Source organism: Salvelinus alpinus, chromosome 1 (genome assembly GCF_045679555.1).
Source record: "Salvelinus alpinus chromosome 1, SLU_Salpinus.1, whole genome shotgun sequence".
NCBI lineage: Eukaryota > Metazoa > Chordata > Actinopteri > Salmoniformes > Salmonidae > Salvelinus > Salvelinus alpinus.
The window spans coordinates 39,146,884-39,165,485 of record NC_092086.1 but is presented as its reverse complement, the minus strand read 5'-3'; the positions used below and the strand labels follow the sequence as shown (position 1 = coordinate 39,165,485).

The following is an 18,602-nucleotide window of genomic DNA, read 5'->3' as shown; positions in this document are numbered from 1 at the left end:
ATATGATGTCATTCCATTCGCTGCATTCCAGCCATTATTATGAGCCATCCTCTCCTCAGCAGCCTCCACTGGTTCACCCATAAATAAACACACACACACAATAAAAATACACTCACATATGATCGCCCATAGAGAATACAGACTTGTTTGAACACACACACACACACACACACACACACACACACACACACACACACACACACACACACACACACACACACACACACACACACACACACACACACACACACACACACACACACACACACACACACACACACACATATTATTCTTAAATCTCTGTTTATCGTACACATGTCCACTGTTCAAATGACAACAGTGGACCCCTCTCGGTAGTGGTAACAGGAACACAGTTGGAAACAGAAAAGCCTCAATATCAAAACAGAAAAGTCAGTCAATATGGAAAGTGCGAAGTTAAGGTAAAAGAGAGACCCCGGTGATCAGTGTGCTGACCCGCTCCACGCTAACTGTCGTCAACAACATCCCAACCATTCACACAGAACCATCTACCACATCAAGACCCGCCCCCTCCTCTTCCCCCTCAGCCATTCCACCATCCTCAGAGAAACCCCTACACAGCACTAGCTACTTCTCTCACAGCACTATTTATCCTCTCTCTTCCCTCCTTCCCTCTTTCTCTCCCTCTCTCTGTCTCTCCTCCTTTCTCTCTGTCGCAGCCGCCACGTTCTCAGTGCGCCGCGGTCGAGAACATAGAAGGGTTGAGAATAAAAGACAAACCGACGTTAGGAAAGATGGAGATGGAAAATTAGCATAAGAATACTCACAGTGGGTTGGAGCGCGGCTGGAGCGTGGCGGTGGTCCTCTCTCTGTCAGATACAACCTGCACACAAGATTGAGAAAAAAAGAAAACTAGGCTGTGAGAGCGGCAAAGAGAGAGGAGGAGAAAAGAGGAAGGAGGAGGGGGCACATCATCCAACGCACGCGCCACACAAGACATAAAGAAATAAAGAATTCCTCGAGGAAGGTAGAAAAAAAACAGAGCGCAGAGGAGGAGAGATGGAAAAAAAGAAGAGAGGGGGGCGTGAAGAGGTGGGCTGTCTTAGGGAAATATAAAAAGAGACAGACACATGCGGAGCGCTCCGGTGCGCGATCACATCTGACAGGTCTGAGCTGCAGTCCGCCTACCTCCTTATCGCCCTCACTTTTCCACAGCGCTGTGCTGTGCTCTCCTCTACCCAGGCCACAGCCATGGACTGGTCCTCACGCTGATGTTACGGGAGATTCAGCACAGGGGAGCTATCGCACTCATCGCCATACGTTAGCATCACACACTGAGGATTGCACACGGATCACCCACCCAACTCCACCCCACGCACCTCAATCCCACCCACTACATCCCCCCTCTCCTCAATGGTGAAAAAAGAGAAAGACAGAGCGAGAATACAGCCTGCTTCAAATGAATGAGAGCATTCCCAGTGGCATTGAGGCAATTACAGAGGCTGGCGCTGTTTTCTGTTTACCCCTCACCCTTTCTCTCTCGCTCTCTGTCTTCCCTCTCTCTCAGGCTGGTACAGTGTCTGTTTTCTCTCTCTTTCCATCTCTCTGTGCTCCAGACATATGCCTCTATTAATGTAGCTTCTGTCACTTCAGCTGCTTGGTCAGATTACTCCGTCTCTGCTTCCCCTGTGTTCTACCCACATTGAGTGCCTACGCGTCCGCCCGCTTGCCTAGTGCCTGCCATCCTGCCCGCCTACCCACCTGCCTGCCTGCCCGCTACACATTTCAGTTGGCCAAACACTTCCCTGAGTCTCCAGCCCACCTTGAGACAGACCTCACCAGACCTTGAGACAGACCTCACCAGACCCCACTGCTGCCACACCTTCCTGTCTGATTCTAGGAGGGAGGAACAACTCACAGTTATCATAATCCCTCCAGATTTATCACACCTCGCCTGGTGTGACAGAGGTTTATTAAGAGGCTAGTTGGTAGTGGAACACCACAACTTAATATTAGCACACACACACACAGACACACACAGACACACACACACACACACACACACACACACACACACACACACACACACACACACACACACACACACACACACACACACACACACACACACACACACACACACACACACACACACACACACACACACACACACACACACACACACACACACACACACACACACACACACACACACACAGCATCCCCACCTCCCTCATCTACCAACCTCCACACTTTATCTCCCCTCAATTAACATCTTTAGTGTGAGCTGCTATTATCTTAACCACACAGAGCGCTGATGTTCCTGGGAGGAGGAGAGGAGGGAGAGGAGAGGAGGAGAGAGGACAGGACACTATTAGTAGAGCAGCAGAGAGGACGGTGGTGGTGGGGGGGCTGTGGACAGAGGGCTCTGAGCTGCTGCTGCTGGAATACACAGGGCTAATTAAAGCCATATTCAAACATGGCTAACTGCTACCCAAGGTGCACGCTAACAAACATCTACACAAACAACCTTGTTACAGCATAAACATGAGGATTGTCTTTCTTTGTGAGGATTAATCGTAGAGAGACAGGCATGTTCAAGTGAAAGTCATGACAACAAAATAATCTAAATCTCTTCTGACTGCTCACTGGTGTTTGATCATGTTAATTTTCTCATACCTCTCATATGCATTGCTACGCTATCAAATCATTCAACATGAATGGCACACTAAAAAACAATAGACTTGCCAGCCAGCTGCTGTAGAATTCCTATAAATTCAAAGGCCCTTGTAAAACGCAGTCCTTTGAAGCACGGGGTAAAATTGCCAAGTACCTGATGTGCTTTAGGCTTACCACACCGCCCTACAGCTCGTTTCCTTGTCTTAATGTCTTGTATACTATATTCTATCCGTTTGCCTGCCCTCGCCCGCCTCCATTCCGCCCTAAGACACCATCAAAGTGCCCATTAAGCCATCAAAGTGCCCACTTTGTCCTTGCTTCTCTCTGTGACAACCACAAAGTGGGTGACGTGGTCCCAGAGCACCTATAACGATAGAGGTGGGGCGGACGTCTGTCTGTTGTGGCCGGTGGCTCCAACCCCTGGCCCAGACCAGACCATTAGGAGTATTCTATTACTGTTGGGTTAACCTGTCACGCTTGGCCGTGGCTCTCTCTTTATGGTCTGACTGCTCTGAAAGGGCAGGGGATAAAACTCTATCAGTGGGACAAACGATCCCACGCTCCTTCATTTATCACACGCCCAGGGATCACCCCATGGCGGGCAGCGGCGGCGGTGGCCAGGGCCAGAGTCTGCGGGGGTATCCTTCACTCTGGTTACCATGGGGACCCCCCAGGGCCTACGCGGTGCTGGGCTGGGAGGACAGAGGCGGACAGACCGGCCCCATTCCACACAGAGACTTCCATTCTTAATCACAGGATGACTCAGGTAATAGCAGCCTGCAAACCACGTAGCAGGGACAGAGCCGCCAGCTAACACACTGGCCAGCACAGGTGGTTTAGTTTGCAGCACACACACAACTCAAGAGTAGTGATTAAGAAATTAGACTAGTGATCAGTAGGTTACAGAGGTCAATTGTTCATGGGGTCACATAGCTAGTGCCCCTTCAGCTAGGTACATAGCCTCAATTGTTTTGGGTATACAATGAGCTGGGAGAGTGGATAAAATGTCAAACTCAACTTCGCCCTATAGAAAGGTTCAAAGCAAAGACATGACAGTGAACACTTTGGTTATTTACAAATTCATACCGTAATGACACAGGCCCTGTTCAATCTGCACACATCCCCCTTCAGCAAACACGGGATCTATCAAGGGAGGGCGACAATTAAATTACTTTAATTTGATTAGGAGATAATGTGTCCCACTTAATGGAAAGGACAGACTTCACAACACAGCCAGATTAGTTTGGTGGATGCCTGCTTATAAATGAAGACAGGCCCTCCTTTCATCAATTAAGTCTGATGTTCAGATGCAGTTTAATGGTTGGGGGGAAGGGATGAGGAGGGGTGTGTTCTCTACAGAAAGAGGGAGTCTGGAAATATGGGGTCAGGAGAGGTATAAGCACGCACGGCTTAAGATTTGGTATTAGCATGACACAATCAATGTAAGTCATTACTAGCCATCCATGAAAGGTAAAGTGGTTGTGAGCTACGTAGTAGAGGGCAGATGGCCTGTTGTCACAACATTACAGACCATGTATTGCCTTGCTTTCCTTTGTGCATTGCTATTCAATACTGCATCTCAATTTACAGACAGTGTCTGGATTCATTGTAAAGATCATGTAATGTTAACTCACTGATAATGATTTACTATGTCTGATAGGCTATACTCTACAGCCGAACTCTGTAGCCCCTAAATACTTCAGTACAACAGCTGGTAGACAGACATTTATTGTGAATAACCTACATATTGATCTCCATATTACAATGAAGTGTTTTCAGTAGTTTGTGTAAACCTATCCCAGGCTGCCTTACCCAGGCTGCCTTACCCAGGCTGCCTTACCCAGGCTGCCTTACCCAGGCTGCTTTACCCAGGCTGCTTTACCCAGGCTGCCTTACCCAGGCTGCCACCCTCTAACGCTGGTGTACGTCAAGAACAAGCATTATTCAGACCTACTTACTACAAATTGTTTGGCGCATTCATATTTTCCCCATACAGGTCTACTTAGTCATTCATTTCTCCAAAAATGATATATTGTTGTTCTTTTGGGGTAATCCATCGTATGGTGAAATAATTCTAATGTTAAGGACAGATTTGAATGGAGAAAGCTGATCCGAGAGCAGCGCCGTCTTCCTGTCAGTATCGACACATGCTCCAACGACGGGGCTTAGCGGCCGTTCTTTCTGTGTGGTCTTTTGGGAAACTCGTGTTATTGTACATCTTCGGCCGTTGTAGGAAAGATGCATGGTTAAAACACTCGTAATCCTACATTTCATCGCTATCAGGAAAGCGGGCCCTGGTTGGTACTCCAACATGCTATAGTTGTTTTGGCAGTGTAGGCCTAGTTGAGGCTGTGTATTCTGGAAATATCCTTTGTAGATCCATGTAAATACTCATCAGACTGTATCTTTCCTGTACCACCTTTGCACTGGGAATTCATTTGACACCTGCTACTTACTGCACTTAAAGATGGAATCAGTATTTGGGGAACAGTGCCGCTGTCCGGCTCAACGCCTTTGTTATTGTTTTTGTTTTGTTAATGAAAAGGAGAGGAGAATCTGGCAGTGTGGTAAAAGAAAATCAGGTACATATTCTGCTGTTCTTTCACGCGTGCAATGATGTCCGAGAAAAGAAAACAGTGTTCGTTGTTTGCAGTAACTTCTTTGTTGTTGCAATATCAGACATGTCAGTTTCACCAGCTAAGGGTTTCAGGTTTAAGGCTGCTTTAACATCTGGTTCCTACGGCAACTAACTCGGTTCTAACATCTGGTTCCTACGGCAACTAACTCTAGCGCCTAAACTACTCCAATAAAACAGCTGTTATACAGAAATACGTTGCGAAGAACTTACATTTTGATCTACCTATTTCTCAAGTGTTTTCAATAGTTTCTGTGGGCCCAGCCCAGGCTGACACCCTCTAACAATCTGCCTGTGGACTCCCGCTGTCCATCCCAGTACGACACTTTTTGAGCTTCCAGCGAAAACAGGAAGCATGAGAGATGAGGACATTTGGAGCAAGTCCTTGAGTTTGGGGTCATTGCTCGGAGTGTGTACGGCGCTCTGTCATTCACGGCACGCCACACACTCCCAAGCGCTCCATTTGCGGTGGCCCGTTCCCCGCTGTGTGAAGAAAGAAGGGTATAATCTCCCAGCAGTATTCTGGGGGGTGAATCTAGCGGCTTTGTCTGCGCATACCAATGGAAAACTCTCTCTCTCTCTCTCTCTCTCTCTCTCTCTCTCTCTCTCTCTCTCTCTCTCTCTCTCTCTCTCTCTCTCTCTCTCTCTCTCTCTCTCTCTCTCTCTCTCTCTCTCTCTCTCTCTCTCTCTCTCTCTCTCTCTCTCTCTCTCTCTCTCTCTGATAAATGAAAAGATACAATATGGGATATGTACACATCCTCCATCAGTAGAGCCATCACTATGACTACTAGACCGACTACTACTGCTACCACCTCCAGTACAATCACACTGGGCCAGATTCAATCAAACCTATGCCACAACAATGTTAATGCAGTCTTTGTTGATACACCTGCTGCCCACGCACACAGGAAAACTGCAAGTGTATACCACTACCTGTGAGAAAGGTCTACCAGCTATTTTCACTGTACCTAAAACCATACTACAATTTATTTGACAAGAGGGGAAGAAAAAAAAATCTATGTGACTGGAAATATATTGCAGATATATTGAGTTGAGCCTACCGTCTCATGAAATTAACAAGAATAAAATAAGCAATCCTCCTGAGACTATAAGCATCTACATCCTGTTCACATCTTATGTAGACTTCCATCTCACTCAACATGGCTCCCGGTGTCTCTGTGTTTATTAGGGTGTCTATACCTACTGAAGATGCAGCATATCAAACAGCAGTCCCAGTATGGGCGAACTTAATGAAGCCACAAGAGAGGGGCATGTGGGTGATGTGGTGTGAGGCGCTCTAGCGCTGGGTCTCTGGGTCAGGTGACTTCCCTCCTAGCTATAGATGTATGTATGCGCCACTCGTTTGTATGTGCACTGCGGCGGCTCCTGGCTCTCTCTCTCTCTCTGCTGATTATCATGTCAGCGGTGGAGGGCAGGCGGGCGAGCGGGCCGGCCTAGTTGGAGCCCAGGGTGTGAGCCAGCCAAGCTGAGGGGAGGGGCCTGAGGTGTTCATGGGAGATGAGGAGATTCAGGGGGTCTCTGTTCTCTCACTGGGGGATCCCCCACATCATTTAGCGCCTCATGTAGATCACTGCTGGTACCATCATAGCCCTCCGGGCCCCAGGAATTAATGTAGCAAGCCATGGCAGCAGTGATTTATTAAAATAACACCCTGATGAGAGAGGAGGCTGCTGCTGTTCCTACCTTCCCAGCTCTCCCCAATATGTTCTGGAGACAGGAACTACACCGTGCCATAATATGGGGAGAGGCTTCTGGAAAACAAGGAGGGAGGAAGTGGGGAGGAAGTGGGGAGGAAGTGAGCGCTGCACAAATTGTGGCGGCAGTCCTCACTGTCATTGCTTATTTATTAACCCTCTTTCCATTCGAGTCAGGCCTTGTATTAAATGGATCCCTCCTGCCGCGTTTTGCCTTGTTGAACAAGCGCAAAGCCCCGTTAAGTGTCTGCGAAAGGCCTGTGATTGTGTTTGCGGTGCCCCGGGTGTGCCGTGGCCAGCCGCTCCTCCCTATCTCCCCCGGCCAGACGGGATTAGAGACAGGGAGAGGGGCTGAATGACCCTCTAGGGGAGAACAGGCAGGGTCCGGGGTTCACGTCTGCCATACCGCACATGCACGCGCACACAGGCGTACCCCCCCTCCTCACTGTTTAACATTGAGCTTTCCCTGTCCCCAGGACTAGACAGATTCATGGCCATCCACAGGCACAGCCATGTACAGAGAGGTGCACACGCTTATCCACAGCCACAGACTGCTTCACACATTAGCTACTGTAACTCCATGTGACTGTATTTTTAAAGTTGTGATAATGTGCTGTTTGAATAGTATACTGCACACAAGAGGTAATGAAGCCATGACTCTGGTGTCATTTGAGGTAGTTAGTTGTCATTTATACACACGTCTACCTCATCTCACCTGAAACTACTCGAGATTGCACAGTATTTTAGGATCAGCTTCTCTACACACCCTCCACTGTACCTCAGACACAATGGAGTCTTGAGGAGGGATATTGGCCTGTGTGCCTCTTCACTGTCTGTTTATTTGTAGAATAAATAAAGATTTGATCAGATTCCTTGCTAGCTGTAGTAATACACTCCCTGTGAGCTCAATGCAGGAGGTGTTGTGGTCTACGGGTTGGCAAGCAGTTCACATCCCCATGTCTCTGTCAGCCCCATCAGATACAACACACCCTCACATCCCCATGTCTCTGTTAGCCTCATTAGATACAACACACCCTCACATCCCCATGTCTCTATCAGCTCCATCAGATACAACACACCCTCACATCCCCATGTCTCTGTCAGCCCCATCAGATACAACACACCCTCACATCCCCATGTCTCTGTCAGCCCCATCAGATACAACACACCCTCACATCCCCATGTCTCTGTCAGCCCCATCAGATACAACACACCCTCACATCCCCATGTCTCTGTCAGCCCCATCAGATACAACACACCCTCACATCCCCATGTCTCTGTCAGCCCCATCAGATACAACACACCCTCACATCCCCATGTCTCTGTCAGCCCCATCAGATACAACACACCCTCACATCCCCATGTCTCTGTCAGCTCCATCAGATACAACACACCCTCACATCCCCATGTCTCTGTTAGCCTCATCAGATACAACACACCCTCACATCCCCATGTCTCTGTCAGCTCCATCAGATACAACACACCCTCACATCCCCATGTCTCTGTTAGCCCCATCAGATACAACACACCCTCACATCCCCATGTCTCTGTCAGCCCCATCAGATACAACACACCCTCACATCCCCATGTCTCTGTTAGCCTCATTAGATACAACACACCCTCACATCCCCATGTCTCTATCAGCCCCATCAGATACAACACACCCTCACATCCCCATGTCTCTATCAGCCCCATCAGATACAACACACCCTCACATCCCCATGTCTCTGTCGGCCCCATCAGATACAACACACCCTCACATCCCCATGTCTCTGTTAGCCTCATCAGATACAACACACCCTCACATCCCCATGTCTCTGTCAGCCCCATCAGATACAACACACCCTCACATCCCCATGTCTCTGTCAGCCCCATCAGATACAACACACCCTCACATCCCCATGTGTCTGTTAGCCTCATCAGATACAACACACCCTCACATCCCCATGTCTCTGTCAGCCCCATCAGATACAACACACCCTCACATCCCCATGTCTCTGTCAGCCCCATCAGATACAACACACCCTCACATCCCCATGTCTCTGTCAGCCCCATCAGATACAACACACCCTCACATCCCCATGTCTCTGTCAGCCCCATTCGATACAACACACCGGCACATCCCCATGTCTCTGTCAGCCCCATCAGATACAACACACCCTCACATCCTTATGTCTCTGTCAGCCCCATCAGATACAACACACCCTCACATCCCCATGTCTATGTCAGCCCCATCAGATACAACACACCCTCACATCCCCATGTCTCTGTTAGCCTCATTAGATACAACACACCCTCACATCCCCATGTCTCTGTCAGCCCCATCAGATACAACACACCCTCACATCCCCATGTCTCTGTCAGCCCCATCAGATACAACACACCCTCACATCCCCATGTCTCTGTCAGCCCCATCAGATACAACACACCCTCACATCCCCATGTCTCTGTCAGCCCCATCAGATACAACACACCCTCACATCCGTATGTCTCTGTCAGCCCCATCAGATACAACACACCCTCAGATCCCCATGTCTCTGTCAGCCCCATCAGATACAACACACCCTCACATCCCCATGTCTCTGTTAGCCTCATTAGATACAACACACCCTCACATCCCCATGTCTCTGTCAGCCCCATCAGATACAACACACCCTCACATCCCATGTCTCTGTCAGCCCTATCAGATACAACACACCCTCACATCCCCATGTCTCTGTCAGCCCCATCAGATACAACACACCCTCACATCCCCATGTCTCTGTTAGCCTCATTAGATACAACACACCCTCACATCCCCATGTCTCTGTCAGCCCCATCAGATACAACACACCCTCACATCCCCATGTCTCTGTCAGCCCCATCAGATACAACACACCCTCACATCCCCATGTCTCTGTCAGCCCCATCAGATACAACACACCCTCACATCCCCATGTCTCTGTCAGCCCCATCAGATACAACACACCCTCACATCCCCATGTCTCTGTCAGCCCCATCAGATACAACACACCCTCACATCCTTATGTCTCTGTCAGCCCCATCAGATACAACACACCCTCACATCCCCATGTCTCTGTCAGCCCCATCAGATACAACACACCCTCACATCCCCATGTCTCTGTTAGCCTCATTAGATACAACACACCCTCACATCCCCATGTCTCTCTCTGTCAGCCCCATCAGATACAACACACCCTCACATCCCCATGTCTCTGTTAGCCTCATTAGATACAACACACCCTCACATCCCCATGTCTCTGTCAGCCCCATCAGATACAACACACCCTCACATCCCCATGTCTCTGTCAGCTCCATCAGATACAACACACCGTCACATCCCCATGTCTCTGTCAGCCCCATCAGATACAACACACCCTCACATCCCCATGTCTCTGTCAGCCCCATCAGATACAACACACCCTCACATTCCCATGTCTCTGTCAGCTCCATCAGATACAACACACCCTCACATCCCCATGTCTCTGTCAGCCCCATCAGATACAACACACCCTCACATCCCCATGTCTCTGTCACAGTGGCGATTTTAGCATGTAAGTCTTGTTGGGGCAAACTCACCAACATTTTTTTTAGATGCATGCCAGCAATGCCACTACACAACACAACACTAAACAATCAATTAATTGCACTAAAATGGTGATAATTGTTTCCCACAAACTGTTAGGGCCTACATAAAGCTGTCCCAAAAGCAGATCTTTCTTTTCAGCACCATGGAGTGAATCCTTACCACTGCTACACCTGGCTGTCAGTGGAGCCTTGTCTGGCAGTGAAACAGTTCATTCAGCCTCATTTACTGCCTTTAAAAAAACCCATAGCTGTTATGGCTGACTTGCTTAAACAAATGTGGTTTCTACTGACAATTGAGATGTAGAAACTATGGCATAAGGGAACGACGAGAGGATAAGAGGCAATCCGTAATTTTGATTAAGACATTAATGAGCGATCTAGGACGGACGTAGTCAATATAACTATTTGTTCATCACTTTTTAAATGTACAGCGACATAATTCAGAACATGGGCCGTTCTTACAGTAATCTCCCTGTACACCAAGTCTGAACCCATATCTACAGTATAATAATAGTGATATAAATGAGTTCAGGTATGCTCATTGTGCTTCCATGACTGTGACTACATGTCAAAACAAATGTTGTGGTAATAGGTTACATTTGAATGAAGAAGAATTTTGTATTTAAAAGCAGTCTGTAAAATGTATCAAGCCCTTGGTCCAAATCGGACCTCAATCCTCTCTCTACTGGCAAATAGGCCGAGGAGCTCAAGTCAAACTGAAAGTGGCAGGCTTCAAATCAAATCAAGTCAACTCATGCCGAAATGAGAAAGTGAAAAATAGAGATGGGAGAAAAAGGCTCTAACATTTCACATTTTCTCAGGGAAAGTTTCCTTGCCCCATTAGCTTGGAAGTGGTTATACAGCTAAATAATGCAGTAGATTAATTCATAAATTAAGTAGTAAAGTAAACTAATCCATGCTTTTGTTACTTCTAGGTTAGACTACTGCAGTGCTCTACTTTCCGGTTACACGGTTAAAGCACTAAATAAACTTCAGTTAGTGCTAAATATGGCTGCTAGAATCCTGACTAGAACCAAAACATTTGATCATATTACTCCAGTGCTAGCCTCCCTACACTGGCTTCCTGTTAAGGCAAGGGCTGATTTCAAGGTTTTACTGCTAACCTACAAAGCATTACATGGGCTTGCTCCTACCTATCTTTACGATTTGGTCCTGCCGTACATTTTATTTTTATTTATTTCACCTTTATTTAACCAGGTAGGCAAATTGAGAACACGTTTTCATTTACAATTGCGACCTGGCCAAGATAAAGCAAAGCAGTTCGACACATACAACAACACATAGTTACACATGGAATAAACAAACATACAGTCAATAATACAGTGAAAAATAAGTCTATATACAATGTGAGCAAGTGAGGTGAGATAAGGGAGGTGAAGGCAAACAAAATATATATATAAATAAATAAAAATATAAAAAGGCCATGGTGGCGAAGTAAATACAATATAGCAAGTAAAAAAATAAAAAAATATATTTAAAAAAAAACACTGGAACGGTTGGTTTGCAGTGGAAGAAAGTGTAAAGTAGAGATAGAAATAATGGGGTGCAAAGGAGCAAAATAAATAAATAAATACAGTAGGTAAAGAGGTAGTTGTTTACATACCTACACGTACGCTACGGTCACAAGACGCAGGCCTCCTAATTGTCCCTAGAATTTCGAAGCAAACAGCTGGAGGCAGGGCTTTCTCCTATAGAGCTCCATTTTTATGGAATGGTCTGCCTACCCATGTGAGAGACGCAGACTCGGTCTCAACCTTTAAGTCTTTACTGAAGACTCATCTCTTCAGTAGGTCATATGATTGAGTGTAGTCTGGCCCAGGAGTGTGAAGGTGAACGGAAAGGCTCTGGGGCAATGAACCACCCTTGCTGTCTCTGCCTGGCCGGTTCCCCTCTCTCCACTGGGATTCTCTGCCTCTAACACTATTACAGGGGCTGAGTCACTGGCTTACTGGTGCTCTTCCATGCCGTCCCTAGGAGGGGTGCGTCACTTGAGTGGGTTGAGTCACTGACGTGATCTTCCTGTCTGGGTTAGCGCCCCCCCTTGGGTTGTGCCGTGGCGGAGATCTTTGTGGGCTATACTCGGCCTTGTCTCAGGATGGTAAGTTGGTGGTTGAAGATATCCCTCTAGTGGTGTGGGGGCTGTGCTTTGGCAAAGTGGGTGGGGTTATATCCTGCCTATTTAGCCCTGTCCGGGGGTATCATCAGATGGGGCCACAGTGTCTCCTGACCCCTCCTGTCTCCAGTATTTATGCTGCAGTAGTTTATGTGTCGGGGGGCTAGGGTCAGTCTGTTATATCTGGAGTATTTCTCCTGTCTTATACAGTGTCCTGTGTGAATTTAAGTATGCTCTCTCTAATTCTCTCTTTCTCTCTTTCTTTCTCTCTCTCGGAGGACCTGAGCCCTAGGACCATGCCTCAGGACTACCTGGCATGATGACTCCTTGCTGTCCCCAGTCCACCTGGCCGTGCTGCTGCTCCAGTTTCAACTGTTCTGCCTGCGGCTATGGAACCCTGACCTGTTCACCGGGCGTGCTACCTGTCTCAGACCTGCTGTTTTCAACTCTCTAGAGACAGCAGGAGCGGTAGAGATACTCTTCATGATCGGCTATGAAAAGCCAACTGACATTTACTCCTGAGGTGCTGACTTGCTGCACCCTCGACAACTACTGTGATTATTATTATTTGACCATGCTGGTCATTTATGAACATTTGAACATCTTGGCCATGTTCTGTTATAATCTCCACCCGGCACAGCCAGAAGAGGACTGGCCACCCCTCATAGCCTGGTTCCTCTCTAGGTTTCTTCCTAGGTTTTGGCCTTTCTAGGGAGTTTTTCCTAGCCACCGTGCTTCTACACCTGCATTGCTTGCTGTTTGGGGTTTTAGGCTGGGTTTCTGTACAGCACTTTGAGATATCAGCTGATGTAAGAAGGGCTATATAAATACATTTGATTTGATTTGATTGAGATTTTCCACAATATGAGCTTTGAAGGAAGGAGTCACAGATTCATTAAGAAAGAAAAGCTAACCCGCAGAAGAACTTAAAGGAGAACTCAAAATAAAAAGATCAGAGTGACAATTCTGTATGTCCAGAGCACAATACCTTGACCTTTACCCACACCATTCCGTCCTTGGACGACTGACTTCAGTACACTGGCCAAGCGAGGCACTCTATTGCTGTTTGGCTCGAGTCAAACACATGAGCAGCTTATCACTCCCAAACAGTTGACCGGCGTTGAGACCTCATGTTTATTCATACTGGTTAGCCTGACCTGAGGAGCAGGAGGGGGGAAGGAGAGCCAAACCAACGGTTCTTCCTTTCAATATCATTTAACATCTCGTACATACAATAACAGGTCTCTTCAGATGCACACTAGCAAAGCAGAACTCCTAACTCAAGGAGACAGAAACAAAGGAGAGATAGACAGAGAGGAGAGAGAGTGAAAGAGACAACTCTGCTCTCTCTCTCACTATAGGCTCTGCCTTCAGCTTGAACTTTGGTGGCGACGATAAAAATAAATAACTCTGGGTTACCATAGTGATAACAGTGGAACACATAACTAAGTAGCATGAGGGATAGGGAGCGTCTCGGGGGACCTTCCAGCTTTTATATGTCAGCCGCAATTCTCCATCATCAAAGACTCTTCTCCACTCTCAGCACCAAGACAATTCTCCATCCTCAAAGACTCTTCTCCACTCTCAGCACCAAGACAATTCTCCATCCTCAAAGACTCTTCTCCACTCTCAGCACCAAGACAATTCTCCATCCTCAAAGACTCTTCTCCACTCTCAGCACCAAGACAATTCTCCATCCTCAAAGACTCTTCTCCACTCTCAGCACCAAGACAATTCTCCATCCTCAAAGACTCTTCTACACACTCAGCACCAAGACAATTCTCCATCCTCAAAGACTCTTCTCCACTCTCAGCACCAAGACAATTCTCCATCCTCAAATACTCTTCTCCACTCTCAGCACCAAGACAATTCTCCATCATCAAAGACTCTTCTCCACTCTCAGCACCAAGACAATTCTCCATCATCAAATACTCTTCTCCACTCTCAGCACCAAGACAGAAAGACATTGGTGGATCATTAGTTTCCAGTGAAGAAGCAAGTAATTTATAATTTTTTTTAAAGCCAGAGAGAGAGAGAGAGAGAGAGAGAGAGAGGGAGAGAGAGAGAGAGAGAGAGAGAGAGAGAGAGAGAGAGAGAGAGAGAGAGAGAGAGAGAGAGAGAGAGAGAGAGAGAGAGAGAGAGAGAGAGCAATCTTTTTGGCAAGTCAATATCTTGGGGTGCTAACCTGTATCCCTTATGAGTACCTGAACAGGTACTATGCCAGCAGCCTGACGGGCTCCTAGCTCTGTGAAGTCGCAGTCCTTTGCAACACATCAATACGCTGAACTTTTCCTGCCGAGTACCTGTGCTCTCCAGCGTGACCCGCGCCTCCTTTATCTATTCTGTTTAAAGATACAGGCACATGGAGGGAGCGGAGTGGCTTGATTACCTCCTGGGACACCTGCGATAGCTAGTTCCCCCTTTAAGTTTGCCAAGTGAGAAAGTCCTCAGAAGTTTGTTGACAGATCTCTCCCTGCGCTGGGACATCCATAGACGTGGTAACCTTGGAGATCCAGAGGACAAATGGGAGTTGGGAAAGATCAAGTACGGCGGTGGGTTTTGTTTATGAGGAAAACGTAATGGGACATGACGCACAGGGAGATAAACCTGGTTAATGTAGAGGGTACAGGAAGTACACTGCTGTAGGAAACTGCTAAGTCATATATAGAATGTGTGGGTTTGATGTGAAAGGGATAAATAGGCAACAGTAGAACCAAAATAAAAAAAACTCTCATAAGAATCAGACATACACCACCGTTCAAAAGTTTGGGGTCACTTAGAGATGTCCTTGTTTTTGAAAGAAAAGCAAATGTTTTGTCCATTAAAGTAATATCAAATTGATCAGAAATACAGTGTAGATATTGTTAATGTTGTAAATGACTATTGTAGCTGGAAATGGCAGATTTTTTCGTACAGAGGCCCATTATCAGCAACCATCACTCCTGTGTTCCAATGGCATGTTATGTTAGCTAATTCAAGTTTATCATTTTAAAAGGCTAATTGATCATTAGAAAACTCTTTTGCAATTATGTTCGCACAGCTGAAAGCTGTTGTTCTGATTAAAGAAGCAATAAAACTGCCCTTTTGTAGACTAGTTGAGTATCTGGAGCATCAGCATTTGTGGGTTCGATTACAGGCTCAAAATTGCCAGAAACAAATAATTTTCTTCTGAAACTCATCAGTCTATTTTCAACTCATACCAAACCACCTCAATTGGGTTGAGGTTGGGTGATTGTGGAGGCCAGGTCATCTGATGCAGCACTCCATCACTCTCCTTCTCGGTCACGTAGCCCTTACACAGCCTGGAGGTGTGTTGGGTCATTGTTTTGTTGAAAAACAAATGATAGTCCCACTAAGTGCAAACCAGATGGGATGGCGTATCACTGCAGAATGCTGTGGTAGCCATGATTGTTAAGTGTGCCTTGAATTCCAAATAAATCACTGACGTGTCACAAGAAAAGCACCAACACACCTCCTCCTCCTTCATTACTGCACGGTGGGAACCGTCCATCAGAAAGTAATTACAGTTTTGCAAATTAACACTGGAGTGAAAGATGTACAGATGATGATGTGCAAGTAGAAATACTGGTGTGTAAAAATGCAAAAAAAAGTATATATGGGGATTACGTAGGTAGTTGGGTGGGCTATTTACAGATAGCTGTGTACAGGTGCAGGGATCGGTAAGCTGCTCAGACAGCTGATGCTTAAAGTTAGTGAGGGAGTTATAATTCTCCAACTTCAGCGATTTTGTAATTCGTTCCAGTCATTGGCAGCAGAGAACTTGAAGGAAAGGCGGCCAAAGAGGTGTTGGCTTTGGGGATGACCAGTGAGATATATCTGCTGGAGCGCGTGCTATGGGTGGGTGTTGTTATGGTGACCAGTGAGCTGAGATAAGATGGAGCTTTACCTAGCAAAGACTTATAGATGACCTGGAGCCAGTGGGTCTGGCGACGAATATGTAGCGAGGGCCAACTGACGAGAGTATACAGGTCGCAGTGGTGGGTAGTATATGGGGCTTTGGTGACAAAACGGACGGCACTGTGATAGACTGCATCCAGTTTGCTGAGTAGAGTGTTGGAGGCTATTTTGTATATTACATTGCCGAAGTCGAGGATCGGTAGGATAGTCTAGGGTATGTTTGTCAGCATGGGTGAAGGAGGCTTTGTTGCGAAATAGGAAGCCGATTCTAGATTTAATTTTGGATTGGAGATGCTTATTTAGGTATTTAGGTATTTGTAGTTGTCCAGATATTCTAAGTCAGAACCGTCCAGAGTAGTGATGCTAGTCGGACGGGCGGGTGTGGGCAGCGATCGGTTGAAAAGCATGTATTTAGTTTTACTGCGTTTAAGAGCAGTTGGAGGCCACGGAACGAGTATTGTATGGCATTGAAACTCGTTTGGAGATTAGTTAACACAGTGTCCAATGAAGGGCCAGATGTATACAGAATGATGTCGTCTGTGTAGAGGTGGATCAAGGAATCACCCGCAGCAAGAGCGACATTGTTGATATATACAGAGAAAAGAGTCGGCCCGAGAATTGAACCCTGTGGTACCCCCATAGAGACTGCCAGAGGTCCGGACAACAGGCCCTTCGATTTGACACACTGAACTCTTTCTGAGAAGTAGTTGGTGAACCAGGCGAGGCAGTCATTTGAGAAACCAAGGCTGTTGAGTCTGCCGATAAGAATACGGTGGTTGACAGTGTCGAAAGCCTTGGCCAGGTCGATGAAGACGGCTGCACAGTACTGTCTTTTATCGATGGCGGTTATGATATCGTTTAGTACCTTGAGCGTGGCTGAGGTGCACCCTTGACCAGCTCGGGTACCGGATTGCACAGCGGAGAAGGTACGGTGGGATTCGAAATGGTCAGTGATCTGTTTGTTAATTTGGCTTTCAAAGACTTTAGAAAGGCAGGGCAGGATGGATATAGGTCTGTAACAGTTTGGGTCTAGAGTGTCACCCCCTTTGAAGAGGGGGATAACCGCGGCAGCTTTCCAATCTTTAGGAATCTCGGACGATACGAAAGAGAGGTTGAACAGACTAGTAATAGGGATTGCAACAATGGTGGCGGATAATTTTAGAAAGAGAGGGTCCAGATTGTCTAGCCCAGCTGATTTGTACGGGTCCAGGTTTTGCAGCTCTTTCAGAACATCTGCTAACATTTGTAGGTGTTGGCTGTTGGGGTAACCAGGAGAAAAGCATGGCCAGACGAATAGAAATGCATATTGAAATTCGCGATTATCGTGGATTTATCGGTGGTGACAGTGTTTCCTAGCCTCAGTGCAGTAGGCAGCTGGGAGGAGGTGCTCTTATTCTCAATGGACTTTACAGTGTCCCAGAACTGTTGGGAGTTAGAGCTGCAGGGTGCAAATTTCTGTTTGAAAAAGTTAGCCTTTGCTTCCCTAACTGACTGTGTGTATTGGTACCTGACTTCCCTGAAAAGTTGCATATCGCGGGGACTTTTCGATGTTAGTGCAGTACACCACAGGATGTTTTTGTGCTTGGTTCACTCCAGTCTGGTCTGGAGTGAACCAAGGGCTATATCTGTTCTTAGTTCTACATTTTTTGAAAGGGGCATGTGTCACGTTCGTTGGAATAACTGGAAGCATACTCGGACCAAGGCAAGGCGGATGTTGAATTCCACATAATTTATTACATTTAACATTTACATTTAAGTCATTTAGCAGACGCTCTTATCCAGAGCGACTTACAAATTGGACACAATTAGAACGTGAAACTTAGCAAAACAAAATAATAAACAATAAACTAACAACGAACTGTGACTACAGAGGTGCTATATTCACTAGCTCAAAACAATATCCCATAAAACACAGGTGGGAAAAATGCTACTTAAATATGATCCCCAATTAGAG

The 18,602-nt window shown here is 46.7% G+C and overlaps 1 protein-coding gene across 8 annotated transcripts in view; it reads right to left on the bottom strand.

Moving 5' to 3' along the window:
- Positions 1-18,602, bottom strand: part of LOC139575555 (RNA binding protein fox-1 homolog 3-like) — a 399,874-nt gene that overhangs the window by 260,866 nt on the left and 120,406 nt on the right. For 7 of the 8 annotated variants that reach the window (XM_071400672.1, XM_071400690.1, XM_071400609.1 and 4 more), the window contains one exon: positions 807-862. The gene's annotated coding sequence lies outside the window, so the exon portion shown is untranslated. Of the gene's footprint in view, positions 1-806; positions 863-1,167; positions 1,328-18,602 lie in introns of those variants that run through there. The other variant, XM_071400645.1, reaches the window with a different exon arrangement.